The sequence below is a fragment of the Tauraco erythrolophus genome, chromosome 7, assembly GCF_009769465.1.
Source record: "Tauraco erythrolophus isolate bTauEry1 chromosome 7, bTauEry1.pri, whole genome shotgun sequence".
NCBI classification, from domain to species: Eukaryota; Metazoa; Chordata; class Aves; order Musophagiformes; family Musophagidae; genus Tauraco; species Tauraco erythrolophus.
The window spans coordinates 31135346-31159521 of record NC_141471.1 but is presented as its reverse complement, the minus strand read 5'-3'; positions in this window follow the sequence as shown (position 1 = coordinate 31159521).

Below are 24176 nucleotides of genomic sequence, written 5' to 3'. Positions count from 1 at the left end.
AGGGGAAAAGGAAATAAAAAAAGGAAAGAATCAAAGTCTTTTCCAGCAGGCTGCTAGATTGTTTAGTACTGTATTAGGAGAAGTGGCAACTAAACTACAAAGATGGTCTTTATTTCCTATATTTGCTTTGAAAATGATAAATGAAATGAAGGTAGAATTTACCAGGCTTTTTTATGGGCAGAGAAGAACTGAAATTGCTACACCCTGAGTTGCTATACCAAACATATGTCTGTTTAAAATCAATTTACTTTAAATCAGTAGTTTTCCTGATGACAAGAAACACGTTTTGTGCATCTTAAAATACCTGGGAGGTGCAGATTTGGAAAAGTGTAATGGCTCTGTTATGTGAGACCATATGTAGATGATGGTTTTAACTGTTCTAGTAGTGGTCAAATGAGTTTGGATGAGAAAGGGCTGCCTGCTTCCAATAAAACAAAAGATGGAACAGAGATTGTAGGTAATGTGTAACCGATGGCCATTAAAAATGTACAGAGGAGTATGAGACTTAGAAGAGAAGATAAATACATGATTTCAGGCATCAGTATGTGATCTACTAAGTGTGTTTTGAGAGTAGCCACACTCACAGTTTGAAGAATGAAATTTGAGTGTCTGGGAAAGGCTGTTTCAGCCTCCTTGAATTAGGAAATTTGTCTTAATGTGTAAAAGAGATTCCCAGCCACTGAAGGGATTTTTCATGTCAGAAGGTCAGGAGGCCTTTGAAGGAAGCCAGATTTAACCCACTTCTGGTAATCAGCTGCCTCATGGATTGAGGATCAGAGGAAAGACCATATGCCATTGCTCTCCAAAACAGATCAATAAGCAAGTTTCAGCAGAAAGAGATGTAAAGATACACTAAATGGTTTGTTTCATTTAAGCATTTTTGAGCAGGGACAAAAACCACCACCGTGTCAGGAAAAAGCTTGCTTCAGCTCAGTAGGACAGTGATTTCCCGTTGTGACCTACCAAAGAGAAGCAGTGTTGTTTGGCTCACTAGGGTCTAGATCAGGACACTGAGATGTTTCATGATTCTGTTGGAGTGGTATCAGTCTCACTGAAGCTTGTTACCTAGCAGTGGGAAGAGTACTGTTTTAAAGCTGTGTTTTAAAAATAAAGCAACTACAACAGTTTTTGATGAATAGTTCAGCTCTGCAGCTGAGTGCCAGCTGTGCTGTGCACTCACCTATTGTTAGGTTTAAGTTATTTTGTTAAGTTTCTTGGTTTCACTGAGGCTTACAAAGAAGGGTAGATGCTGAACTCTCAAGAAAAGTAGTTTGAAGTTCCTGTAGAACCACAGTGACTGGTGTCTGGTGAGCACCAGGCATCCCTCAGAGCTGCAACAAGTGCTGCTAAGGTGGTTCTGGACATAACATGCACTATGAAACCTACGTCTTTTAGATCTGGCTGATATTCTAAGCACTTTTTAAATTCAAATTTTAACTTTGCTTTAAACATCTGAAGAGAAGCTAAGCAAGCAGGGAGAGATTCAGATCACAATCTGAAGTTTATTTGTTTTTTTAAACTTGGAGATACTCATGCAGGATATAAGACTGGGTCAGCTTTTTTATCTTTCAAGCTAGCATGTAGACTTCTAATAATAAAGAGTCTACAGGCATATCTTTTTATAACTATCTGGTCCTTCCCCTTTGCATTCACTAACTCTACCACCTGCCCTGTGTAAGTGCAGGCTAAGCACTAGTACACTGTAATTCTGCTGCTTGGGGTTAGGAAAATTTCAAGAGAGAGAGAATCCTCAAGCAGTGCTGTGCCAGAGTGTCCCATCGGTGGCATCAGTTAGTATTGTGAATCTTCTTCCAGCTCAGTGTTTTGGTGGCTTCTGGTTACTAATGCCTCAGACTGAACTTCCATGAAGAATTTATCTTTCTTTTGTTCTTTGCTTCTGCAAACTTTTAAGGTTTAATAAACAGTATATTCTTTAACTATCTAGCCATAAGTTGTTTAAACTTGATTATGTTTTCTTTTGGGTAACAAAAAGCTCCAGTAAAGTAAACTCTGTAACACATGTAAAGATAACACTTTTCTTCACAGCCTGGTTATAGCTTTGGACAATGTTTTAAAGCCTACTAGCAATTGTAAATCAATACATGTCAATTAAATGTACATGTGGCTGCCTGTTCAAATTTGTTCTGTATTTATTTACTCAGGTTTGGCTGCTACCAGTTATTTCACCTTTTATCAACTACAAGCAGCATGAACCTAACAATGAAGAATGATGCAAATGTAATGATCCTATTGATTGAACTAGAGATTTGTTCCTTGGGAGAGATTGAATGCCCCTACTGAAACAGAAGCTACTTAGGTAATGGACTTAGATATCAACTGAAACTCTCACAGAATGGACATCATGGTATTTGCCTCCTGAGGATATCTAGGTAATAGGCAATTCTTGTCAGAAGGTATAGTAAAGCTGAGTTTCAGGGAGCATTAAGGTGCATCATAATGGCCTCCACAGCTCAGAACAGTTCAGAGATAAGAGTGACTGAAAACACAAGGGGTTTCACTTCAAAATACTGAAATATATTACAGCTATGGTTTTCCTTAGCCTTACGGAAGATACAGCCCCTTCTTTCTTATCCCTTACCAGTTGCATGGTTAGGTTTCCTGTGGCTTGATTTCAGACCTACCTGTGATCCTATGCTGCAAGAGGGCAGTGAATGTACAGAGCTGTCAAGACCAGCACTATTTCCCCTTATAAGGGGAGCAAACAGGGAATCAATACTGCCTGAACTCATTATCTGCATCTGCATCGCTTGTGTAAATTGTTATTCCTAGTAAGTGACTAACTCTGCTCCCATTTATCTACAATAATGTGATCATCTGAAGATTTTGCTTTGTTTCAAACAATTCTCTAGACAATCGCATTGTTACAGGAAGGTACCATCTCTGTGATATTATCATGGTTAAGTTAAAATATGTGATAGGAACTTTGGCTCATACACTAGAAATGTCTTTCCACTTACGCTTTTAAGATGCGTGAAGCAGATTTTCCTTGTTCATCCAATGGCCAGTGCATATGAAATCTCATCTTCCTGATGGAAAAAAAGTCCAGTCACTTAATTGCTTAAACCCTGAATCACTCAACCATCTTCAGTGCTATCTTTTAAAATATATTTTTAATGTAGACTTGTAAGTCTTCCAAGCTTAGTAGGTGACTGCCAGTTCTGGTGCCCCAGCCTGACATCCTCACAGCACTGAGTTTAGAGTCCTCACCCATCATCTGCCTCTGTGCTAGGACAACAGCTCTGGCTCCACTGTCTCACATCGCCTCAGACAATTGCCTTAATCTTTTAATATTCACCCTCTGTTTTTTTTCCACTTGAAAAAAACCCGATTTTGTTCATTTGTTCAAATGAGAGAATTGCATCATGCTTGCAGTAATAGTTTTTCTAGAGTAAGAAATGAAGATGGGAAGAGGTCCAGAGACAGTAACCAGGGTCAGCCACAGCCCCAGGAATGCCAGACAGGGCTATGGGGACATGGATGGGCCAAGGCCAGTCAGCAGGTTGAGGTTGTCCCCACAGCCTGTCTGGAGCTCTCTTCATGATCACCAGCAGCACTGTCTGTAAGTTGGCTCTGAGCTTGCGCAGCCAAACCTCCAGGGTTGGGGATATGTTCAGAGCCCTGCTACCCTGAGGTTAGGTTTTTTTGAGGGGAAGAATGGGCAAAATCAGCTTGTGAGTATGTGGAGGAAGAAGTTATTTTAGGAACTTGAGTTTAGTTTTGCTGAGAGGTTAGATACCTAGCTGCTATCTTTGTTTTCAGTTGTTGGAACATGCCTAGAGAAAGGATGGGACTGAGAAGTGACAAAATAGAAACAGTGTCTTGCTGGTAGTTAAACCACTGTCATTTTAAGTCCTGTCATTGATAGGATAAATTTTACTTCTTCAGTCAGTTCTACAAAGTGTACTTGTCATGCAGGTTGCTCTGCACTATGGGGAAGTGTCCTGAAGGTTATAATTCACAAATGGGAAGTGTGCGGTGCATCACCAGGTGCTTATGCAGTGATCATGCTTCCAATACACAGTGCCTCTGTGTGTATTAGAAGCATGATCAAGTGCTATCACAAAGCACGATAGAGAATATCAGGTTTTGTAATCCCACCACTTCTGCTCTTTCCTTTATTTAGTAGCTTTGCCTAAGCTTAATATGCTTGAGTATATTGGGATGGGCAATATTTTTAAGAATCTTTCTTCAAAAACTGTCTTAATCCCTGCACAAGACCTTTTGGAGCAAGTAGCCCTTTCCTCTAGCTTTCTGCCTCTTCATTAACAAAAACATTTTTTTGTTATTGTTGATATGTAATTTGAAAATGAAAAGGTCAATTTAACACAGATCAGTTTCATCACAGATCAAATTAGTTTATTGATTAGGACTATGAAGAGCGTAACTAATCAGTGATGCAGAGAGTGTATAGTCTAACTGCATGCTTAGGAATAATATTTTACCTCCAGATAGGTATGACAAGCAGTCAGATTTCATTAGCTGAAGTAATAAAAGTATATAATATGTCCCAGAGTATGCAAAAACTTAGATGAACTGTTGGATGTAGTGCTTGTACCCTAGGTACACCTGAGACCCAGTTTATCAGGGTTCATCAGTTCTGGTGAGGCAGAATCAGGGGGGCTCTGCAGCGCTCTTCCCAATGTGCTTGGTTCCAGCAGATTTTGTGGCTGGGTGCAAAACCAGCTCTACAGCTGAACTCATATATTCTTCTAGAAGGGAGTCTCCCAAAGAGGCCCAGCACATCTGTCGGTGGTCCTCTGTGTGTCCCATAGCCAGGTTCATACTGTATTGTACCTGATCTAGCAAATTCTGCTGGAATTCATCAGGATCATCAGTAGGATGGCTTTGCTCATGTCTTTGGACTGGTTAATGGCAACTTGGCTATATTGCTACAGAAATGAAGCTGTATTCCAGGTCAGGGTGCACAGTTAACACTCGCTCGCACCCTGCTCCCCAGTCTTACGCTGCCTATCTCAAAGTTCCCTGTTGCTTAACTGTGTGATTCTGACTCATACTAACCCACGTTACTCAGTGCTTTTACTTTACGTAAGTGCAATAAAAAAGCCGTAAAAGACATACAGCAGCAGTCAACATTCAGTCTTTTAGGGGAAAGTCTCATTCCTGCTAACTTTTTTTGCCTCCTCAGTCTGTTTTCCTGCTGGATTACCACCATTTTTTACTCTGTATTTGTTTCTAATTTACAGCCCTATAAAGTTACTTAACCGGCATCAATTTCTCTTCAGACTGAGAGCATAAAATCATCAGGCACATAGGTTACCTTTTACCTATGGCCGTGGACTGTGAATGCAATAAACACACCAATCATTGTCTAATATTAAAGCTCTTGCTCAGTAATTCTTGGACAGTTCATTAGATAAGATATGACAAAGCTGGGCCCAAACATAAGTGCATGGGATTATGGAAATGTGGTTTACAATTTCTTACAAAGGCCTTATTCTAATGAAAAGTAAAATAGAGATAAAATGCTATATAACACATCAGTTTCCGTTACTTATAAACAGTCTTATTCAGAACCTGAGGAAGATAATGTACATATATTTTTTAAATCACTTTAATACTGTAAACACCACCTTAGATCACTGGAACCCATGTGTCCCTGAGGGCATAAAACCAGCTTGAAGAAGGATAAACCGAGCCTCTGAAATTCCAAAGCTCTCATGCAATGGAATGGACACTTTATGCATTTTTCAACTTTTTCTAAGTTTCACTGGATGAATTCCTGACCCCTTGCAAACCAATGGTCAATCTCCAATAGACTACAGAGGAACCAGAGCGTCACCAATTTTTGATGACTTTTTTCAATAATTCCAAACATTCTCTTTTTTCTCTTCCTAGCATCGTCCTTTTCCATGCCTTGGTTTTCTAAAATTACTTCTTCCAATAAAGATGTTCATTATTAGTGATACCACTATTATTATTGCTATTTTTATTGCTTGGAATATTCATAGTATGTTATGAACACTCTTTAAATGTATTGCCATCACAGGGGAAAAAATCCACTTGTTTCAATAGACTATATTACACGCTTGATATATTATAAAACTTGAAACATTGTGTCTAAGAAAATGCCATATGAATAGGGTATTCTGTACTTATGTTAATGCGTTACGGTATTGTGCTATTCTGTGCTTCTTTAGTGGGAGCACTGGCCAGGTACTGAGGCACAGCATGTTTAAGAGTCAGTAATGATGCTGCAGATCTGCCAGACAGCTGAGTCCTCAAAATAACAAATTACTTCTCTAAATACAATCAAAAGGGAAGCTAAACCAAACAGTTCTGTTCTTCAATTGGTTCTTTGTGTAATGCGTCTTCCTCGCCAAGGATAACCATATTTTCTGATACAATCAGCAAAGTGCTGTGAAAATGAACAAAACTTAGAGGAAGAAAACCGCAAGCTTCCACTGAGAAGTGAATAATAAATTATCATATGATTAAGATGTGAGACTTATTTTTGCATCTAGGAAAGAAGTGCATGCATCATCTGATCTTTTTTTTTTTCATTGCAGTGTGACTCATGCTACACAGCTCATCTGAGTTCATCTCTGTGAGTTTTGGGTTTTTTTGCTCTTAATGTTACAAATTCCTGGGTGTTTTACTCATACTATTCTGAAAATATACAAATAAAATGTAACATTGCTTCTCTATCTGAGAGGTAAAGAGGATTCAAAGGTCAAAATCTTAGATGCAATGAGTCGATAATTAAAATTGGTAATGTGCCACCAACTAAAAATACATTTAACATATTAACTAGAAAGGGTACAGAGAAGAGCAATGAACGTGTTGAAAGATACATGAGAAGCAACTAAACAGGGTAGGAGTCCTTAGCCTCAGAAAGAGAAGACAGCTGGGTAATAGAGGTACATAAATTATGAGTAACATAATGATAAATAAGGAAGTAATGTTTATTTGATATAACTAAGAAATGAAATCATCAAGTGACAAGTTCAAAACAAAGAGGTGTTCTGTCATAACGTAGAAACTACTGAGAAAATAATTGCTGTAGATTTTTAGGGATGCCAGAAGTTTACACAGGTAGAGAAGCAATTCAACACATTCATAGAAGAAAAATCCATCAAGAGTTGTTTACATGGAGTAATTTTACATTGGGATTTCAGAAGGATGGGTTTGCCCACCTTTAAGCTGTTCTGACTTTATGCTCTCAGGCACAGAAGTGTTGCTGTGGTCTAGGGTGGTGTTTACAACCTCAAAATGATTTATTCCAGTAAGAAACCTTTATAGAAGGATATCATTACCAAATTTCATAGCCTGTAGTCTGATTTACAAGCTGTTTACAAATCTACTTTTTTTTCTGGTTGAGGAAGTCCTCTGCTGCAGGACTCTGGAAAATAGGTGGGTGTATCAGGGAATTATGACCCTATGTTTTACATTTTCATCCCTCTTCAGCCAGTATCAAGGACAGGTTATAGACTAAATGAACCTTTAGTCTGACCACACAGACCTTTTTTTAATACTTGCGTGCCTATATCACATACAGCTTGGATACATCTAAAGCAAGAAGTCATTGACAGACTCAGAAACTATGAAAGAGTGTATCTGGGCAAATCTAGATGAGGTAGTCATGTAAAAATATTCAAATCACACTTAATGTCACTGATTTTGCAAATTCGTTCAGGTACTCTTAAGAGAGAGCTAAAATTTTAAGAATTTTTTTTTTTTTTGTGCTCTACTAGGTAGTCTTCAAAAAGCTGGTTTTATGTTTGTAGCGGGAGATAAGAATCTGACAAGCAATATCAGAACTTTTAATGTAGGAAATGTATCCATGAAAAAAATTATAGCTTTACACTTCTTTGAGAGCTGTGTAAGAGGTAAGGTAAAATCATTAAAAAATTTAAAATCATTCTTTCATTTTTTGGGTACATTGTTGTAACTTGTGTAAAAGATATCCTTATGCAGAAGGAAAGGACAAAAAATAAAATCTGGCAGTAATGTTGTTGCTTTAGCTCTAGCAAGGCACAACCATCTCTGGTTTGGCCAGAGGTTGTAACAGGTATAATCTCACTGACTGTCTATAAACTATGAAAGCAGAGCAGTTTTGTAGAATATGCAATAGTCTCCTGAGGATCATTGACATGGACTTTTATCTGTTCATGTATATACAGATAGGGTGACAAAATGGTCCTTTTGTTCCTATGGCTTGCACAGAGCGATGCAATCTGTTCATTGCTATAATGGACATTAATCATTATTCCTACATATGTGGGGAGTTTTCATTTATTGGTCAACCTGACTTTGATAAGGGGCATCATTATCACAGTCTCCATGAGTTAATGAAATGGTAAATGCTTCTGTCACATGTCTTGGAAAGGAAAACAACAGAGTATGATGAGATGAAGCATCGAAAATTGAATTGAGCAATTAACTTTTTTTAAATGTATCCCTTCTAATCATAAAATTATTTATAGTTTTGCACATTTTTCTTTTTTATGAAAATAAGAATTTACATCATCTGTTTGTAAAGCATAAAGATGTCCTTGACATTTTATCCACAGAACAGCGACAGCACACTGGCAAGCTGCTGACATGCAGCCAGACACAGACTCGTCAGTGCTTCTCCATTAAGAATTTATGTCCCACACAAATAGGCAAATGGATAGTTCAGTTTGTATCTTCCTTCCATTCCTGACAATTCTGCTGAAGCTGTCGACCTGTATTCTGACACTGCAAATGCTTACACATGTACTGATCTGCATGAATATGAGATGTTCCTGTGAACACAAGGCCAAAACCAGAAAGTCTTTGAGTCAGTGCTGCTCAGGTGCATAAAACTGTGCAGACATCTGCAAGATCAACACTCAGGGGAGCAATTACTACAGATGGTTTTGTGCGGTACAAATCTGTCTGTTAGGACCTGGCCTGAGATCAACAACTCATTTTACATTAGTCAATGAGTAAAGATTCATATTAGCTCTATTTTACCCTTGATCTGAACTGAAAATGATGAAATGGGATTTGACCTCTTCCCTTTCTTAAAATTTGATATGCTAATATTTAATTTTTTATTAAATTTCATTGAAATTCAATTGAAAGTCATGCTAGAGCTACTATTCCTTTATTATAAATTATCATGAAACATATAGTAAAGATAATTGAATTAAATGAATATTTTTATGGTCTAATTCACTGAAGTTCTCCTCTGGCCTGAATTACTGTGTCTTTATTTAATTCCATAGATTCCTCACTGTTCTGAAGAAGTTTTCAGGTTCTCTTGTGTTATATCATTTTTCCGCACATGTAAAACACGACTGATGTTAGAACTAAATGACCATTTTTTGCATGTGTGGCCTTTCCTTCCTGAGGGCCCAGTAAGTGACTTTTAGTCTCTAGTTTATTCCATTGAGAACACATAATATTTTAAAAGCATAATTTAGCTAAATTAGCAAATCTTGTTTCACTAGAATCCCCTCACTAAATAAGAGAGCACCTAATTAGATGTGTTAGCCCCTCCAGGGTATACCACCACCTGCAGAAGAGAGCTTAGATCACAGGTGTAAGCCTGTGGGTGATTTATCTCTCCCCTCCCACCCCTTCCCATACCAGACTGGTTATTTTACCTTTAAATGCTGATGGATTGCCAGCTCCTGAGCTGTGATGGATTCTGTGTGGCAGAGTGGGTGACAGTGAAGCAGCTGTGTGAGGACAAAGACTGTTTTGTTGGTGCTTGTGTTGTTCCGTCTGTAGGGGTGCCTTCTTTTGATGGCAGTAATTTAGGCATGCAGTAATTTGGCAGTTTTGTGGTTATGTTTGACTTATGCAACCAATTTAGAGGGGAGTAGCAAAATTATCACAATCAAAATCTGTGTGTCTCTTTAAAATCAGAGTGGTTATAGCACAACCATCTTAGCCAAGATGCCAAGAGCACTTTCCCACTCTTCTGCACTGATCCACTAATCTTTTTGCTCAGTGCAGAGGAAATAGAGTAGGAGTACATAGATGAGGAGAAAAGCATGGTGGAAGGAAGGAAGTAGTGAATATATTAAACAATTGTCTAATAAAAATATTTTCAGAATTTTTTGTTGTTCAAAAAACTTTCTAAGATATTTCCTTGCAAGATGCTGCATTTTCTGTATGAGATATGGAATGTTTCTCCGATCTGCCTGTAACTTTAGATACTCACTGCAATGGAACAGATAAGATACTTTAATGTTGGTATTCTGGATTTAAACTAAGATAAAAAACTCCAATCCTTCCTAAGGCAAAAGAGCCCAAGGGCAAGCTAGTGATTAACATGTGAAAAAGGATGCTAGAGGGGGAAAAAGACTTGATTTATTCACATGCTAATGTAAATTAGAAATGAATATGTTTCTGGAATAATTCAGATGGTTTAACATTTATGGCTTTGTTCAATATTTGAAATTATACTGCTAAAGTTTTTCAAAACCACTTGTGCTCTCAGCAGGGTGACATCATGTGGATTGCATTTAGTATTTGTTCTTTAGTTTTCTTTATAGCTCTCAGTTTTGCTTGGTAACTGATCACAGGAAAGGTGTGATAGTTCTGCTCTCTGTAAAGGTAAACAATTTACAAGAATCTATAGTATTTCCTTGACATACTGCTCTACTAACAAAATGTACATATAGACAATATGAAAGGAACTTTCTGGGCTTTTTTTGGGGGGAGGATAGAATTGAAAAAATTCCTTAACTTCTAACTATGCCATGAGGAAAAAAAAATTAGTGTAACTACTATTATAAGGTGGAAGAAAGAAAATACAGAGAAAGTTATATGAAGGTAATGGAAAACCTAGTGAAAGAAATGGATTCTTCTGATACTCAGCAACTTTATATGAAAGCAATAAATTCTTATTATATGGTGATAGACAAGATGGAAGTGTAGAAATTGCCAAGTTGCCTTCAAATTACAAAGTCTTTTTCGGGTGAAAAAACCTAAACTCGATGCTGGAAAAGACTTCATAGTTTCTTTGGCCTTCGATGTGTCATAGCTTGACTTCAGAGCCTTATCGTAGACTATCTGTCAAATGCTCATAAATAACCAAGGCTTAATCGGAGTCAAGCATGTTTTCTTTCCTAATTTCTCCCTAGTCTGTACACATTTACTCTTTTTTGTTTACTCTGAACTGAAATTGTTTTTTTTATTACATATGAAGTTTATGAGCTAACAATTTTTGAACAGAATGGAAATTAGGCTTAAAAACAGGAAGAGAAAAAGAAGGGAGGCTGTAAAGGGAAGATTTCCAGAGATATTCATGATGCCTGGTTTTGGCAAAAGGTGGATCCAAGTTCATGTTGGCAGGTGCTTTTATTATATGAGGCTTTTTCCACTTAAGTGATTTTTACATATAAAAGACAAAAAATCTTAAGAACTTTATGAACTGAGTACTGGTCTGAATGAAAGATAATCTTAGATCACATATTGATGTCAAAACAAACAGAAAAGAACATTTTGTGTGCAGCTTAAGTTGGAGAGAGGTTTTTACTGATGATCTTTTCAATTCTTTAGCACACCTGAGAAACCAGCTGTTTTTTTAACCCTGAAAGGAGTGTGAATTTTCTGGAGAATGTCTCATACAAAGTTCTAACAATCTATGGTCTTGTAGTGCACATACATACACAGATGAAGGAGTAAATTTTTAAAAGTACTTCTGTGAATGTTTTATAGATAGGGAAATGAATTCTTGTATTTCTTAAATCCAAAGTATCATGAACTGAAGTCTCCAACAAGCATTTGCTTCCCTGTTGCTTATTCCCACTGTGAGAAACAAGTAACGTACTTTACAGCTGTGACTATCTGGTGTGTAAACAATTGCTTTATCAGTTATGTGTTTTTTTTGTTTGTTTCAGGAATTACATCTTCTCCTTGAGCCATTAATCTTGATGTAACTGAATCCGTGTGGTGTTCCAATCAGCAGAAGGAATTGCTTATTGATTCCAAATAATTATCTATAGGGCACTGATATTCAGTGTATGTTATGTTCATATTCACCTAGGCAAGCACAGGAGGAGAAAAAGTTTCAGGAATAATTATGGTTGTCTATACCGATAAGGCTACATGGCTGGAAATGAAATGAGAGATTGTCTCTTTTATTAGTCAAAGACAGAAAGCATTTGTTAGCTTCTTTATTTAAAAGTTGTTAAAACAGAACTGAAGATAATCTCCATAATTACCCTTCAGATTCTTTCATCTTGTAGAAAAAAAATCTAATAAAAATGGTTCTTGTGCTTTTGAGAATCTTTTTGTACTCAGAGCATGGCTGTGTTGTAGAACTAAGGCACTATAAGAAACCACAAACAGTGTTTAGTCAAATATTTATTGGAGGGATCTAAAAAGTAACATAAGTTAGTTGAGGTGGATTAATGCTCTAGGACATGTTCTAGGATACAATATCTGTGGCAGATTATGTACAAGGATGATGTGACTGTCAAGTAAATTAAATGCATCTTATTCAGTCTTAAGTGTTTGAAGCGACAGAATAATGAAATGTAAATACAAATAATGGCTATATTTATCTTAATTTAGTGGCTGGTCACCCTAAATCAGGTGCAGATATAAGATAAAATAGTACCAAAACTGACACTTGATTTGAAAAAGGGTTGTTCTGTAAACTCTGGAAAGTTTTCTAGATTTTTTCTTTTTTTTTTCTGTCTGAAGTAGTACTTATTTAAATACTAGTTATATGTCTGATCAGAACAGGAGCTGAGTAGATAGCACACATTGTTTAATATAAAATTAAAAAAAATCCAAAATCTTAATATCAAGTCTAATAGAAACTATTTAAAAATTTGTCAAATATACCATATTAGGGAAGAAAGGTGAAGAAATTGTTAGCATGGAAACACTCTTATTTAAAAATAAAAATTAAAAATATTAAAAAATGAAATATTACATTCATTTTTTAAAAATTCTAAAGTTACAAGATATCAACACATCACATAAAATTAATATAAAGTTGTGATTGGCATCATTAGCACAGAAAGAAGCTTGGTGCTTTTCAGGACTTATCTCTTTTGAAGTGTATTTTGAACCTTATAATATCTGGCCTGACTATCAATGGTAGCAATAAATTCTTTGAAAATCTGGTTTATGTGGACTGCTTTGCAATATTCCTGTTGCCAGAGTCAAGCATTTACAAAGAGAGCTTGGTAGGGCAAAACCCTCTCAAAACTGATTCAGAGCTAAGCTCTGAAAAGTGTAAACATTTCTGGGTTTAAAATCTGAGCTAAGAACCTGGATGGGAATATGACAGTTCTTAATAGTTGTTTATGGCTGCTGTTATAATTGCAGTCTTGCTGCTTAAATTAACTAAAAGAAATTTAGCTAACAAGGTAAATCAGACAAGTAGGTTATACAGAGCCACCTTCTTGATCTTTCTTTCTCTCATTTTTTCATAAATAAATGAAGAAAATTTCCAGCTTTTTGTGCTCAGATCTTTAAGATCATTTACAATACAAGCGATTGCAGTTTAAACAGGACTGGGGGCAATTTTGCCCTGAGTTTTGAGGCCAGTATTAACATTTCATAGTTCCCTTAATAATGAAAGGCACAACAGGGAAAACTAGTATCTATCTAACGAAAAAGAATATCTAGTGATTGCTATGAATAAACCAACAGATCTTCTAAAGTGTGTAATGGCAAGCTGTAGAGTTAAATGAAAGCGAGTGAAGCTCATTAGAGTCTGCTGTGACACCTTCTTAGATCCATTAGTGCACAAACAAAAGTTTAAACCGCAGAAAACAGGCGTACAATTTCATCTGCGAAGGGTTGTATGTGAACAAAAGGAAAAGGGAACAGAAAGTGAACAGTATTGTAAAAGTGCCGTGTGGGAAACTAACTCATGTTTACTGGTTGCTTATCCTTTAAAAAAAAATTCTCTTTGAGCTCCTTATATTATAAATTAGCATCTAAAAATCTCAAAATCAAAAATTAAATAATCAAAGCTTCTGAATTGGCCTTCTGATCCCTAACAAGCTTTCTGCTTTAGGATTACCTGTCTCAAATTCATAAACCAACTCTCCACCAAGGGATGTTCCCACTGCTTTTCTTGCCAGCAGGACAGCCTGCAGCAGGACTAGGTGATGATAGCCTGTTTCAAAGGATGCTGCCAAATCATAATGGTTGTTTACTATTCCTTCTACCTCCATTAATGATAATATTTTAGGTTATTAATAAAAAAGAATATTAACATGCTAATTTCTTGGCACTATTTATGCCACTCGTTTCCTTTTTCACTGGCCTTGGGCAGATACAATGGCCTAGATGATTTCATTGCATTTTTAAGCTACTAACGTAATGGCATTGAATTTTATAATATAGCTACCACCCCAGCTCCTTACAACAGGAAGGGAGTTCCTGGGAACTCCTTTCAAAGGGACTTCCTCCATTCATGCCCACGGTGGGGAGTGCGCTGGGGTGCACGAGCAGCCTGCCTTCCCGAGGGGCGAGAGGAAGCCACGAGGCAGTCAGCTGCCACAGGACTTCTCCTCCTGACCTCGGCTGGAAGGAGGGAGGAAGCCGGGAGCAGAGGAGGTGGGCACAAGAGATGCTCTCCTGGCTGGTGGCTTCCAATGCCCCCCTGGTGGAGAAGTGGTCAGAGTAGAGAAGCAGAAGCAGCTGAGTGCTGTTGGAGTTCCCTTCCTCAATGCTGTGGCTGCGGCATCCCTCAGCTTCCGCAGAGGGGAACCCCACGACCACAGGGAACATGAATTTGAGAGGATCCTCTTCCCCATTGGGCTGCCATATGACCACTAGAAACCAGCAGCAGTCACTGGGCAGGGAAACAGGAATTTATTTAGTAAAAAGGGTAAACTGACCTCAGTGATAAATATATTAACAATACAGTCATTCTTTTGTGGGGAACTTTTCCCTGCTTCCTTTATGAAAATTTTCTCGCTAATCTATGATAATTTCTTTGCTTTTTCCTGTGGCTATATACAAGATGATACTGGAATTATGATCAGCATCTCTAGATGTAAGTCCAACTAAAGGCATACTTTGCAAATGAGCTGCTGCAAATACTGCAGACAAGTTTGTGGAGTTACACCACTCCTGTATGTTTGCAGAGCAGTTGCTCTGTTCTGGCTTTTATCGAGTAGGAGGCGGCTGCTATTTAGATCTAGCTGCTCCGGTAGGAACCTGTTTTTCAGGACAGTGGAAAGGGTAATTATGTGGGAACGGTCATTTTAGTGCATTACTTTGTCATAATTAATAGTAACTGAATTAATGAGTCTAGTGAGATTGAATTACTGAGCCCAGCATGCAGCAAATCGTAGGCTTTTCCACTAAAAATTTAAAGCTTATCTTAGAAATCAGCACCATTGTCAAGGCTACAACAGAGTTTCTGTCACAATAAAAATTTGAATGCTTTCAGTCATTGCCAGATCTCTTCACAATTCCCTGTCATCAGTCATATCAGTTTCAAAACTGTTAGACTAGTTCTGGAGCATCAGGTTTGAAGTGAGCCAGATGCTGGAGAGAGACTTTTTACAAGGGCATGTAGTGGCTGGACGAGGGGTAATGGACATACACATGTGGATGTTCAGTGAGGGATGCTCTACTTCCTGATGGCAGTGGGGAGCTGTACCTCACATGGCTGAAATGGATGAATTAGTACCATTTTATTGTGGTCAAGAGGCTTGTGAAAGGGAAGTGGTCACAAGGTTACATGACTGAGGAATGACCACAATTCAGAGAGCAATAGGATTGAGTTTATTCTTTCCAACCTCCAGCCTGCTGTTCACTGAGCTCATTTAAATCCTTCCAAGGCAGAGATTTTTGGGGCAAACCCTGTGTTTCATCAAAGGCCCACTAGGCTAAGGGTTAACTAAGAGGCACATGGGGTTTTTGTCTCTTTTTTTTCCTTGCATTTTTTTCCATGACTCTCTTTAATTTCTGCAAAAGTTATTCAAAAATCCCATTTACATGAGCCAACTTGTAAAGGCTGAATTTGAAAAAGATTTGTGACTTGAGCTATATATACTCTCTGGCCAGTGCCATGGACTTGTGGCTAAATCTGCCACATGTTTAATCCCATACACCATGCTTGGATTTTGTAACACTATAGGAACTGTGGGCCTAAGGAGAATGAAACAGCTGGGGCAAATTTGAGCTACACTCTGTGTACAGGGAGTGTAAGTTAGGTGCAGACAATGCTGGCAAATTGAACTGCAGTTTTTGGGAGCAGAACCTCAGCCTGAGCATTCCCTTCCTCCATCCCTGCTACGTTAATGCTCCTTAGCCTCTTTTCCAAGGCAGAACTTTGCAGAAAAGGATAACAAGAAAAAAACCCCAGAACCACAAATCACCATTTCAACTTGCTAACTCCAAAGCAACTTAATAAAACATGGACACTGGAAATGGCACGGAGAGAAGAAGAAAGTAGTAGCTGCAGTTTATCAGTAGCTGGAGTGAGATAGCTGACAGGCTGAGGGTACTTTTAATTGCTTTCTCTCAGGTGCTTACATTGGTCCCACCTCCATACTAAAGTCAAAGCAGCTATTTTTAAACTGCATACGGAGAAGAAGACAAGGAGCTCTCACAGGTAGGACTCACTCACTGATTAAGTCATGTTGTTAATGCCTGACTAGATATTAATTTGAACGTAAGCAGCATGATGGATCCCTGTGCTTAGGGATAGAGTTGCTGTGTCGGTGTTGTAATACCCTGCTCTTCATCAGGGCTCTGAGAAAAAAGATCTTAAGGCAGATGTGCTATCTAGGAGCCTCGGGTAGCACTGAAGCATACTTTTCTTTGCAATGTTTTTTTACATATTAAGGTGGGTTTTGTTTTAGTTTTTCTTCTAGTAAAGACCTAGAATTTCTTCTTTCACATCACATTTGAGCATGCAAGTTGAATATAACATGGTCATATGTTGCATTCCTTATATGTTGCATATCTTAACTGGGTGTTAATAAAATTTTTGATGTTTTGCAGTCAGAAAAACAGTCTTGTAAAAACAGTGGCCTGATGTTCAGGTGTAGTCTGTGTTTTAATGAATAATACCAAAGCTACTTCGTTTTAAGCTTTAAACTAAAATGAGTGAGAAGTGGAAGCACTGCTAAATGATTCTCAGTAACATAAAGAACATCTGACTACTGTGTCTGTAATAGCATATCATAACGTGCACAGACTACTCTAACTGATTTGTCTGTAAATATTTTGGGAAAAAAGGTTGCACCTACTTGTACACTCTAAGCATTCATTACTTCTATGCAGGCATAAAAGCAGTAATGAAATTATATTACTGAGATACTGAATAATGGTATATTAATGTTGAGTTCCAACTTAATGTTGTATTAGTTTTACTGAAGTAAATGATAGTGCCATTTCATTAAGTTTAATTTCATCTCAATCTTTTACATTAAATTGTGCTATTCTCTTCATTCATTCCATCCCTTGAACCGTTTTTTACCCCATTTTTGCACTTCTATCTGGCCTTAGGTTAGGGAAGAGAATTTGAAGAAATCGAAAAACTGCTGAAGAGATGCAGCACTTCCTAGCTTTTTACTCAGCCCTAGAAAGAAAACAAAAGAAGTGGCTGAGCTCCACAGGTTAACCACAAAAAACACGGCAGCACCTCTGTAGCTGCATGTGTGCAGTTTTCCCCTTACAGGAGTGCTCTTTGCATTGAGGTGGAAATGGATTTTAACTGAGTGTGTGCAGAAACTTAAAGATACCAGTTTTATTTTTAACTAGCAGGAGATCCAGCAAAGAAAACATCCCTCATAAAAATTGTTATGTGTTTCTTCGAGTTTGCCTGGTATAGGGTGTGCCAGTCACAAATACTTTCTTACTCCTTGTATGAGACAAGGAATCAGTAGCAAATAAAAAACCGACCATACCTGTCGGTGTTCACACAGGTGGCCTGGTTTATATCTATGTTATGAGGGAACTAACAGGTTAATTTTAACTTGTAATAACAGTAGTACGAATATTATAGAAAATTTTAAAATCTGAATGTGGTCGTGCCTTTTTTTGAGCTTACCTCCTTCCAAACTTGCCTTTGCGTAGCAACATTTTCTAGAAATAACTATATATAGGCAAGAATATGGAAAGGTTGGGTTTTTTTAACAGTATCTTTATACAAGGCTAAGATCTAAATTAAAATAGTGGCGTAGCGCCAGTGACCAAGGCATGATCAAAGGGGGAAGTACTACACTTGAACAAGTCAGCTCTAGTGTGCTTTCAGACAAAGCAAACAGACAAAATCCTACTGGAAATCCTGAAAGAAGTCATCTGAGAACTCCATTTGGAAAAGATGATGTGAAGTGTGAACTCATCCTTTTGTGCTGCTGATGTGGCCTGAGCATAGCCAGAAAGTGCCAACAAAGCTATTCCTTTTTTTTTTTTTTTTCCCAGACTTCAGTTCCCCCAGGAGTCATCCCAAAAGTGTGTCCTAATGTGACATTATGCTACATCTCGAGAGCTTAAATGCCTCCTAAATGGTGTATCTTGCCACCTGCTGTGGCTAAGGGCAGATGGTGCAGAGAGAGGAGGATGCACCTACCTCGACGCTGACTGAAGCAGTGGGAGGGACTCCCCATGGCAATTCCTTTACAGCCTGCAGCATGAGATTTGGTAATCCCATATCTTAAGAGATATAAATGTTACAATCATAAAATTATCCAGCTTAATATGAATATGGAGATAATTAAGGCAACACTTGTGCAAAGTAGGTAATGTGAATGAATATATAATTTAATATAGGTAAGTGCAGGAATGAGCTGTTGATTTAATGAGATACCATTACTTGTTACTCGAGACTCAAAAAGATGGAAGTTTATTTCTGTGTGGCTCAATTATTCTTCTTTCCTTGCCTGCACAGTAAACAGCAGTCTAACTAATGGCCCTGACTCATTTGAGGATAAACAAGTGCTACCTTCCTGTCTAGTCATGTATTGTATGTAACGACCTACCTTCCAATTAAATTCCTTTAAAAGCTATAGTTAAAGCCCAGTCTTCAGTTTACAAAGATCACTCAAGAAAACTAAAACTAGTCTTGGACAGACAATGTGCATCTGAGTCATCTAAAAACAAGAAGAAAAAATAATTGTTGTATATCTGGACAAAAAATAAATGATGCATCTTTTAAAGATCACAGAATCATAGAATGGCATAGGCTGGAAGGGACCTTAGAGATCATCTAATCCAACTGGTAATTTAGAGGAAACTTTCTGTCTTGAGGATTTAAAAATAGTCTGTTAGGCATAAATCAAAGGGACTTCTAATATTTTTAGAAATAATATATAGACTGACCTCAGACCTCAATGCTGCAAATGATTATAAACATACTTTATACATTTGATTAGCGTCATTGTAGTCAATCACTCTTGGAAAACCAACACATTTGTAAGCATAACTGTTAATAGGATTTGACCTACTTTTTATCTTCACCACAGTTTTAGATGTTGTAGCTTACTGTATTCATCAGCAGCCCATCTTTCAGACATTAGCAGAAAGTTCAGTGATTTGGAGATGCAGTTAGATACAATAGCCCACAGATGGAAGTGGTGCTTTCTTTTGATGTTGTTTGATCTTAACAGTTTTCAGTAGATGAGTTTCTTTAAAGAAATGAAAAATAAAATCTATTGTAATGTGTTTCCTTTGGAGATTATTAAAACCACTACTGTGTGCTGAAAAGATGAAGTAGATCATGCAGATAGTATTTTCAGCTTTGGATACAGGAAATGACATATAATTTTAATATTCAGAAGTAATAATTCAAATATCAGGCTGTTTCGGTTTTGAATCATCATAGAAGTTTAGAATTTTTAAGATAAAAACCTTTACTTTTGAAAAAACAAACAATAGGTGCGTCAGTTATTTATCAGGTTAATATTTGTATATTTATGCTTTATCAGCCCTACTGAGTTTATCCTTTTTTTTATTGCACTTTATGTCCTTCATGCCTTGTAGCTTTGTCTCATAAAGTCCTTTGTCATCTATTCCCAGATAAATATTACCTTGTGGACCATTACACACTTTTATGATTTTTCTGCATGAAACAGTGATTCTTGATGTATTTCTGCTTTCATTTCATGCTATCTAAGCCTCTATAATTCAATTAAATCCTTTAATCACAGTGTTACCATGAGAGGATAAGTTTCCTTTAGTTTATTTAAATTATATTTTAATTTGCTGTTCTGTTACTCTCAGAGGTCTAGAAGTCCACAGCTGATACTGGAAGGAAAGGTGACCTAGCATAGACAAAGTTTTACAGGAATCAAAAGGAAAAAAAACATGGATTTTTTTGAGTTTACAAATACTGTCTCAAGAGAACCTGCATTAGCCATCATGGGAATCCCAGTGGAGGTAGCACATACCTAAAATGTTTCTAACACGAACTTAACTTTGAAAGGAGGAACCTGAGAACTGAGGAGGGCGTGGTCATAAATGATTTGAATGTTGCCTCGCAGCAGGGTTAGGATTCCAAGAAAACCATATAATCCTGGCTTTTCCTGACTTCCAGGTGTTAAAAGTTTCTAAACATACTGTCCTCTGTCCAATATACTGCATGATGTGACACCCATAACAGTGCAGACAAGGGCATATTCTCCCTATGCTGTTGGAAACAATAGGAGAGGAGCATTCAGAAAACTGCTATTCTTTTTCCCGCAGAACAAGTGAGTAGAAATACTTTCCTGCAGTGAATATGAATACTTCAAAAAAGTAACTTAAGCCATGTATTAGCCATCTCTCAGCAACTTCACACCTTGGGTCAGGCCCCATCCTTTGCAGCATAACTAGAGTATAGCTTTCAATGTTTTAACACAGGAGTTTGGGACTGGTTTTTGAGAAGAGACTTTTAATGGCATTTCTTCAGGATCTTTTTCCCTATTTTTTTTTTTTAACAAGAAAGCTAAGTGGAGATTCATACATGTATCAACAGAAAATCTTATCTCTGGTTAAAGCAGCAGAGCGGGATGAAATTATCAGAACTACAACATGGAAATAACAAATAACTGTCTTATGGGCAATAAGAGGACATGACTGCAAATTTCAGGCACACTCAGCTGGAATCTCAAGCCTGGTGAATTAGCTTATTTTCATGCTTATTAGTTTGGTCATTGAAATGTTGTATCAAAAATCTGCTGTGTTTTTTTTTTTTTTCCTGTAAATTAATGAGCTCCCCAAAGTTTTACACCAGCAACAATTTTCCTCTTGCTGTTTGCTGAGTAAACTATGGTCTTATATGACTGTAAAATGGTTGAGCTGAATAGCAGCTGGAAGGAAAGTGTAGAAAGCCAGACGAAAGTTAGTAGAGCACCAGCATACTGTCCATTATGTGGTGAGCATTTTGCTCCCAGGACTTAAAAGCACCCTATTAAAATAATTTACAAAAATTAAGTGACCAAGCCTGATGATGAAAACAGATGATGAAGTGACTGAAACTGCTAAGCTATGAAAAGGTTTTTGCTAATAGGTGTATGTAAGCGGAGTGCATAAATAGCAACATCTTTGACATACTAAAGCTACTAATTGCATTATTAGTTCTTAGAGGATGCAGTGCAGGTTGTGTTTATAAAGAATACATTTGCTTATGGTTAAAGGGTGACTTTCTAGTGAAAATGACTGTACTCGGTGCTTGCAGCTCTTTATGTCCCAGTAAAGTGTAGTACAATCTCTTTTTTTAAGGGAAAGAATAGCCTTTTATGCTTGGAAGCTAATGTGAGCTGAAGATTAATGTCCAGAGGTTTACAGATTTTTATGAAAGTCTTGTATTTTAAGAAAGAGTATTGTTTCCAAAATATGAAAGGTCATTAATATCAAAACAGATTACAATGAACACCCTAAAATCTGATAGTCAATACTATCACCTCGCAAATGGGTCCTCAAATTGTCTAGATTAGACAAAAGTGGAAAAAGGGCCATTTCAGACCACATCTTTCCTTATGAATTGCTTCTAATGCAGACCACTTGGCTGACCCATAGAGAGGGAAGGGTCTCGCTGTGTCTGAGCACAAAACACGTATCTCCCTTTGCTTCATAAGGGAAAGACAGTTGATTTGATAACATTAGAAGACCTCAATTTCATCCCTTCTGAGATAGCAACTCGATTTGTTGATTAATTTACAAGTTTTCTTTAGTGTCCACTGGCTGCTGAGAATCCTTTTTAAGAGTTCTGGCTAACTGATGGATAAAGTGCTTGTCCTGTTCCCTAACTGGCTAAACAGTCTGATGGCTTTCTGTAGTTGCAGGTATCTCTACTGCTCCTTCGCCACATTCTGGGATGTCAGTGTTCAAAAGTCACTCTGTAGCTGTAAGGCACCCACTCAACCTGTGTTCTCTACCTGTTTTTATTTTAAGTGTGAACTGGGACATGTCATCATATTCCTTGCCTCCAACACTTATTTTCCCCCTTTTAAAATTTTTGCAACATAGTTTGTGCTTTTGTTTGTAGATATTTTTTTTGAGCAAACACACCACATAGCACTAAATTAAAATATAGCTTCAAATATCTCTGTTTTATAAGCTGGTCTTTTGAGCAGCATTGTTGAAGGGTAGCTATTTGGGAAACTGTTTTAAGCAACTTTTAGTTGTGTAAATCAGAAAGCAAAGCTAGAATTAAGCTTTGCAAAAAAAAAATTAGTTCTAGAAACTAAGAAGGTGCCTCAATGTGTAATGTTATAAACTAACTTATTTTTCTTAGTGTTCTTCAAGCAAATCAAATGTAATCAGCAAATTTGTCTCTGTAGAAAACAGAATTAGAATTGATCAGGTTTCTATTAGTAAAATGAGTGAGTCATTTGACCACCTAAAGTTACGGAAAGCTCTACTTCTGCTTCACACAAATTAATAGAGCATCTGTCCCCTTACCTCTCTTCAGAAATAAAATTTACTTTAAACAACGATTTGTTCCAGAGATGTGCATGTTGTGTTTGCTATACATTTAAAATGACAAAATACAACAGATGTTTCCCACTTCTGAGAATGGAAAGTAATAAATCCAGTATAACAAGGTAAGGAATCCAGTTATTGCAAAGGCATAAGATAAGCTAAAGTGGAAAGATTTTTTGAGAGATCTATCACCCTACAGAAGTTCTTCAAAGAGTAGGATGTTTTCTAATTACAATTCCACTTCTTTATTACAAAGGCAAAACACCTGTATTGTACCAATTTCTGGTTTTCTCTTTTTTTAAGATTAAGATTTTGCTAATACCTACATTGGTGGGTGCCCCACAGCAGTGACCCTGTGTGGGGTCTGTGCAGCACTTCTCGTGATGAGGAAGCAGCAACCTGAACTGGCACCTTTCTGTGTGTGTTTTAGTAAACTATTAGACTGATTGTAATGTAAAGAACAAGAGAAATTTATAGGACCCAGCTCTGGTGGTTGAAATGCCAGAATTATGCATTGGCAGATACTTGTCTGTGAGAAAGATGCCACTCTCCAAACAGACAGCTGAGCTTTTGTGTTTTGGAGGACTTCCATTCTTTACCTCAGCTTTGTATCTGTTGCATAGAGATATTCTGATACCTGAATATGTATAGGGATCTTCTTCTATGAACTGAGATATTTCTTTTGAAGGCAAATAATGAAATTAATCAGATCAAGCTGTGAAAGCATAGTCAGCAAACTTCCATGGTAGAGTACGAATTGATCAAAGCCTAGCAAACTAAATCCACTTCCAGAGGAAGAAACACTTAAATTATACCTATGATAACAGGCTGACTTATTGATTTAAATGAGCAATTGTAAAAATATATATTGCAGGAGTTAACTGTAGGATTTACTGAAATAATATTATAGAACCTAGAATTAGTATGAGTACATTTTGACACTACTTAGTAGCTAAAACAACTGGCTTTCTGTTTAACTAAGTTTGCTGTGAAGCAGAAAAGGTGAGCAACTGCACTTGCTTATTTGTGCTATGGCCATGAAAGTAATGGAGCCAGTGCTTGGGTCTGATCTAAGGGTGAGAGAGTTTCCAGAGATTTGCTAAGACCCCTTAGACTATTTCTATGTTATCTTCAAGTACAAAATCCTACAGGCAATACTTGACATAGTGTCATTTCCTTCCCTCCCCGCATCTTCTCTGGAAAAGGAGAGTAACTTGAAACTTAAGAGGTCAAAGGGAGTCCCCTATGAAAGGAACTTACACACCACTGCAACTAGTTTTGCTGTATTCGTAAGCCAGCATCTGTTCTTGCAAATCGGCTAATTG